Consider the following 7,431-nt stretch of genomic DNA (forward strand, 5'->3'; position numbering starts at 1 on the left):
TTCCCTGCCCCCCAACCATACTGTGTGAGAATGCCTCATCTTGAATAACTTTAGGCACACCCCTGGTTGCTGGTACAGTCAGTCTAACATTCCAGCTACATTTCTTTAGGGCTATCTCCACCCAATGCAAACAAAAAAAAAATATTAGGGGTAAATTAAGGTCAGTATAATACATTTTAAAATTACAAAATATAATAAAAATTCACTAAACTTGACCTAAACCTCTTAATGTCTAATGATGAGTATATCCATCGCTGATGGGTGCCTAATCTATCACTGGTATCTCATGGGCATCATTCAGTATACCCAGGAGATCCTATAACACACAGCCATGATGCCACAAGTTCTATGATTTAAAGGGGAACTCCGGGTAGAGGTAAAAAAAAATGAAACTTCTGCAGAAGCGTATAACAATACTTACCGATCTATCCCTGTTTTGAAACTACCAAAAATCCATTTGTTTTGGGGTTTTGTTCTGTTTTGTGTTTCTGCACTTCCTGGTTGAGCAGATGTACTCAGTACTACAGGTTCCAGAATGCAATGCTTTCCCTCAGCTGTTCCATCACAGTCCCCACCCTGCACATTCCCGCCCAAATCTGTTGCAGAACATCTAGGCTGTGTTCACACATTGCAGTTTCATAGTGTTACTGAATTATTTGCAGTACTTTATCATTCCATTGTGGTCCAACCCGCACAGCACACTGTATTCTCTACCTGTAATGCTGATATTGTAATAAAGTAAAGATATTTTTAATTAAAATTTTTATATTTTTTTTCTTCATCTCCACACACATATTATGATCAAGCATCTTTTATCTTTGAAGTTGATTCCCACAAAAAGGACTTTAATCGATATTATCTTACATGGGATATACTGTTTATGCCTTGTTTTTTGTGCAGGTGGGATTGGCAGTGTCGGCTCTTATCTTCTCTGCTGTTTAGCATTATCTATTTGTGTTACTGCATCATTTTTGTGCAGATGCCGCAGTACTGCAATGACACTCCAACATGTATGAACATAGCCCTAATTTCTCTGTAGACTTTTTCACAATCAGCGAAGCTGAAACACCTGCTTCTGGCCAGTCTGAGATGGTGAATCACACCCTGCCCCCTCTCTGCATCATCAGCCTGTGTCTAGCAGACAGACACAATGTGAGACAGAGGCATGGAAGATTTGTCTCCTAAGAGGGGATAGCAGCAGGAGCAGGAGACAATGTGGATCTGCACAGAGCCCATTTTTCTTCACTTCCTGGATTTCTATCAGCTACCAGTGTGTCAGAACCGTACAGATACGGTAATACATTGTATAGACACATCTATATAAATTTTAATGTACTTTAATAGAAAACAAGTTTTTCTTATCCGGAGTTCCCCCTAATCCCATCAATTTAACCTTTTAGATGCTGTGGACAATAGTTACTGCAGCATCTAAGGTGTTTTACAGAGGGAAGGAGCTGAGTGGCGGCTGAGAAATCAACTGTGTAGAAAATTTATATAGACTTGTAAGTTACTTCTATTAAAAAATCTTTCAATACTTATGAGCTTCTGTATGTCCTGCAGGAAAAGGTGTTTTCTTCCCAGTCTGACACAGTGCTCTCCTCTGGCATTTCTATCAGGAACTGTACAGAGCAGTAGCATATCCCCATAGAAAGCAGAGGTGGCAGCAGAGAGAAATGTGTCAGAATAGTAAGAATATACAACATCTTGCAGGACATACAGTAGCTGATAAGTACTGGAAGACATGAGATTTTTAAATACAAGTCATTTATAAATCTGTATAACTTTCTGGCATCAGTTTATCTTAAAAAACATTTTTGTACAGAATACCCCTTTAACTAAGTCTCTTGATGTGTCAAAATTAGTGAAAAAATAAATAAGATGTTTTTCATTTAAAATAATTTGCTCTTTAAAATATTAAACTAGTAAACAAAAACGCACAGGACTGCCGTAATTATACTATAAGATAGCCCATAATGCATGGCTTAAAGATGAATGGCTCCATAATGTGTAAGGAAGCCTAAGGTTCTGTTTATATCTTCTTATGTATTCCTACATATCTCAGTTACTTAAATAGGGTCCGTCAGCTTCTAAAAAAAATTTTAACCTAGTAAAATGGCATGGTCACCTCTATTTACTAAGAACAAGGGACACCTCCTGTTCTTCCAATGCAATTGGGACATACAAATTGTGACCCACTTTTCTCGTGTGAGATCTTACAAGGCAAATTTCTAATGACTTAGCAGCAATAACGCCAATGGAGGTAATCTATGTGACCTAGCTATTGCTTTTCTGTATTAAATGAGTGATGACAGGGATTCAGGTGGTGAAGAGGAGAAAAAATCAATTGAAATGTCTATACTGATACTGCCATCTCTATCCATCCCAGCTTCTCATATACAGTATGTCCTAAAGTATGCTCTAGCATTTCTACTGACATTCTATCCCCGCATTACGATACTGTGGAATATACTGATCCTTTATAACTAAATATTAATAATAATTTATTATAATAGATCTGCTGTGATGTTTCCTGTGCCACAATGGAGTTCTGCATGTCCAGTAAGCAAACAGTCAAACTAAAGCTAATCCATACAGCCCGAGGATTACACTGGAGCATTGCTGTGTACACAGACGTCAGCCTTTCCTGGCATTTTTCTAAAACAGGTGTCACTTTGAATATGAGTAACTCAGCAGACAGATACAAGGAAGGGCTGGGAGCACACTGGCAGCCAGGGCTTGTCTGAAGTGTAGGATGAAGAATACTATCAGCAGACAGCTCAAGACAAGCATTTTCCTTCATGACTGCAGTTTGCTAACCCATTCTTTACCAAATAAACAGAGGCCTGTAGCCAACCCCCCAAAAAATAGTGATGGGTGGCATTATACAGTCAGGCGGTGTGCATGTTTTACATCGAGGGGAGTGTATGTCTAATATACAATCTTTGGCTGTGTTCACACACAGTATTTTTGCTCAGTATTTTGGTCCTCATATTGCAACCAAAACAAAGGCTATGTTCACACACTGTTGAAATTTAGTAGATGGCCGTCATTTTATGACAAATAATTGGCATTATTTCATAACAACGGCCAATGTTTTAAAATAATGCCAATGATTTGCCATTAAATGACGGCCATCCACTAAATTTCAACAGTGTGGGAGCATAGCCTGTGTTTTCAATCCACTCCTAGTTTTGGGTGCAATATGAGGACCAAAATACTGAGCAAAAATACTGTGTGTGAACATAGCCTTTGACTATATAATCACAACCATCACCTGGAATTCACTCCCATTCCTAAAACTGAATTTATGCCCTTCTGATAATTCCCTGACATGTCCAACTAGGAACCCACATATCCCAGGAATGGGAGGGAATATCACAAAACAGAAAATGTGTGTAATGAGGGCACCCTAAGCTATTTCATGTTTTTTTTTTTGGGGGGGGGGGTTGACAAAAGATCCCCTTTAAGGAAGCCAGCTACTGTAAATGACCATCAGGAAAGGTTGGGTTTATGGATAGCTGAAATCACTGTACTTAGGGCCCTATTACACCAACCAATTATCGGCGACAGACGATTACTGACCGTTCCGGCCAATAATCAATTGGTTTAAGGCTGGGTTGACACTACGTATATTTCAGTCAGTATATGTATATTTCAGTCAGTATTGCAACCAAAACCAGGAGTGGATTAAAAACACAGATAGGATCTGTTCATACAATGTTGAAATTGAGTGGATGGCCGCCATTTAATGGCAAATATTTGCTGTTATTTTAAAACAACAGCTGTTGTATTGAAATAATGGCAATTATTTACTGTTATATGGCAGCCATCCACTCAATTTCACCAGTGTGTGGACAGATCCTTTCTGTGTTTTTAATCCACTCCTGGTTTTGGTTGCAATACTGACTGAAATATACGTAGTGTGAACGCAGCCTAATAGATAACGTTAAAAGGCAATGATCAGTTGACAGGCACATCGTGATTTTAAACTATCAAAATAACGATAGCAACGGTCCGCTGGCTATGCGACAGGAGATGCGGCAGCATATCACCGCTATCCTCTATGGGCCACCGGGCAACTCCTCTCAATGCTCCCTGCAGCCCCCTTCCCACTTGATGTCTGTGGGTGTAATAGCATAGACAGCGAGCGGGGAACGAGGAACAAGGGAGCGCTGACTGGACAGGTTGGCGCTCCCTTGCTCCATAACCCCTTCTCGTCCACAATATATACGTGTATATATACATTCCTAGTGCACATTCCCTGTGCCGTAGGAACTTATATATATACATTCCAGTAGTGCAGCTGTTCCTGTGCAGCTGATTCAGAGCTATTCTCCTGAAAACCATAGACAATAAGTAGTCCTCTCCATTATGTGCGTCAGCCCAGTAGTCCACATTATTCGTAAGAAGTAGAAAACTCCGCCCACCAGCTGCTGACTGGCAGTTATCTATTATCTATAAATATTATTATATTCTATTATTGCCTGTGTATCGGCAAACAACTGTCAATTAGCAGCTGGAGGGTGGAGGGAGGGGTGCAGCAGGAATCCTATTCTCCTGCATATTAGGAGAACGGCTAAACAGAGTAATATAATGCACCAATCTGTTCAGCATTTCTGTCACTAGTTTATGCTGCCCTCATTTAAGGTATCATACATCTAGTGACAGATTCCCTTTAATATTGGGCCTTGTAACACAGCCCTTAAACCTAATCTGTCAAACAACATGGCTCTGAAGCTGGCTGCACTTCTGTAACATGCATAATAAATAATTTGATACTATACCTTTCAAAAGTGTCTTTGTCTCTTGATTTAATAAAAAACACATTATTGATTGCTGGATACTGTCAGAAAGCAGTATAACATTTGTCATGGTATTTGGTATTGGCATTTCTGTGTTCTAATATGTGTCTTTTTTTTACCCATACCCACTTATTTTGGTATTCTGTGTATTAACGACATTTATTCTTCTATTTTTATCTTTAGAAAATTTATTCATTAGTCAAAACACAGGAATAGTTTTCCTGTTTCCACCACCAGCCTTGCTTTTATACCTATGCCTTGCCTAGACCTGACCGATTAGGATGTTTCTAGCATTCAAATGCCTAATCCCAAATCCCTGTATTCATTTATAGTAACAGAGGACAGGTCAGATTAATGCCACCTCCCCCATCTAGACAGCGTTGCTGAAAAAAGCACAGCATTTAGTGTCGAATAAACACAATGACCTATAATAAGAATGATAACAACAACAACAATAACAGCAACAAGAACATACTCTTCAACCAAAGGTCTAATAATATAACACATTAAATGAGTAGAAAATGCATTTTTCTATTATGTAAAAAGACAACTGTATACCATCATGTCTAATCGTGCCTAGATTATGTGAGTACTTCTAAGCAGTGGAATATTACAGGAAATCAGGAATAACATAATAATATACACATACTCAGAATGTGATCATCCTATTTGGGCTGAAAAACCTGAAAAAAATATCTCTTTATTTATTCTTTCTTTATGACTAAAACAACTTAATTTTTAAAAAATATATATTTATTTTTTATGTATTTATTTATTTATGTTATTTATTATATTGTTTCCTGCTGCCCAAAAAGATAAGCCAAAAATGTGTTATACAGCTGGCTCCTTGCCAGCTTCTTTCCAACCCATTGCACTTAACTGACAGGACTCTCCCTATATACTCATGAGAAGATTCCTGTCAGTCAGGCCTAGCAGGGTAGATCTATGACATTGTTACTTCTACTATTATTATTATTATTATTATTATTATTACATTTTACTTTATTGAAAGAGTAGTAGATACTTGGAATAAACTTCCAGCAAAGGTGGATGGTTAATTTACAGCAATTGAATGCAAACATGCCTGAGAAAAAGATATAGCTATGATAATAAGAAAGGAAATAATGTTAGGGCAGACTAGATGGACCAGGTGGTCTTTTTTTGTCGACAATATTGTATGTTTCTAGGTACATACACAGAGAGGTAAGTCAAGGGCAATGCGGTAGGGAAAAGTCAACAGAGAGAAAGCTTTCTTTACTGTATAATCCATTCTAGCTTATTGTTAAAATTATGATTTCTCTAAAATGCTGCATAGATCATACAGCATTGTAGTAAGGAAGCCCATACCTGCATCACGCTTCCTTTGTTTTAAGCAACTAAAGAGTACCCTTTATTCCACAAATCAGTAGCACATCAGCATTTATAAAACTGTGTAAGGCTGAGGGTCCTATTACACAGACCAATGAAGGCCCGATCAATATTGTAAACGAGACCCAATAGACCCATTTACTAGGTCTATTACATGCTCCGATAATCATTTAGCAAGGGCTGCACGGACATTGTAAGTGATGTCCGTGCAGCCCTTGCCCAAACAGTTATACATAACCTTTCTACACTCAAGGTCTTCCCCTGCACTCTGTATGTGTCCCGGCACCACGCACTGCAGCTACAGAGCAGCCTATCTGAGCTGGCAGGCCGTTCAGCCAATCACTGGCCTCAGCAGTCCCGGTCAGTGATTGGCTGAGCAGCCTGTGAGCTCAGAGAGGCTGCTCTAAAGCTGCAGCATGCGGTGAGGCGACACATACAGAGTGCAGGAGAAAACCGGGAACATGGATAGGTAATGTATAACTGTTTAAGCAATCATCAACCATTGGCTGCGCATTGCTATTACACGTAGCGATGCATGGTCAGTGGACAATGATTTTAGGTCTGGGCCTAAAGAAGCGATTCCGATTCGTGCGAAACGGCCTGATTTGTCCGATTATCGCTCTGTGTAATAGAGAGAATGATCAGCCGATAAAATGATCACCGGCTGATTATTCTCTCTATTACACAGAGCAATAATCGGACGAATCAGGCCAATATGGCCGATTATCGCTCCGTGTAATAGGGCCCTAAGGGTGTGTTTACACAGACAGATTAATCTGTCAGATATTTGGCAGGTTATTGAAGCCAAAGCCAGGAACAGATTATAAGCAGAGAACAGGTCATATAGGACAGATTGAGATTGCTGCTCTTTTCACATCTTTTAAAATCCATTGGCTTTGGCTTTAATAATTTCTCAGATATCTGTCAGATAAATCTGTGTAAACATACTATTAGGGTCCTTTTACACACACAGATTTATCTGACAGATTTTCTAAGCCAAAGCTAGGAATGGATTTGAAAAGAGGAGAATCTCAGTCTTTTCTCTATGACCTGTTTTCTGTTTAGTCTGTTCCTGGCTTTGGCTTCAAAAATCTGACAGATATCTGTGTGTAAAAGGACCCTTAGGCTCTGATCACACTCTGCTAGGAGTTGCATCAGGGTTTCTGTCACTTTTTACAAAAACCGAGAACCATGCAGTGCTATTCTTACCATCTAAATAGAGAAAACTACAACAGAACCCATAGCCGAACTTAACATAATC

The sequence above is a fragment of the Dendropsophus ebraccatus genome, chromosome 1 (assembly GCF_027789765.1).
Source record: "Dendropsophus ebraccatus isolate aDenEbr1 chromosome 1, aDenEbr1.pat, whole genome shotgun sequence".
NCBI classification, from domain to species: Eukaryota; Metazoa; Chordata; class Amphibia; order Anura; family Hylidae; genus Dendropsophus; species Dendropsophus ebraccatus.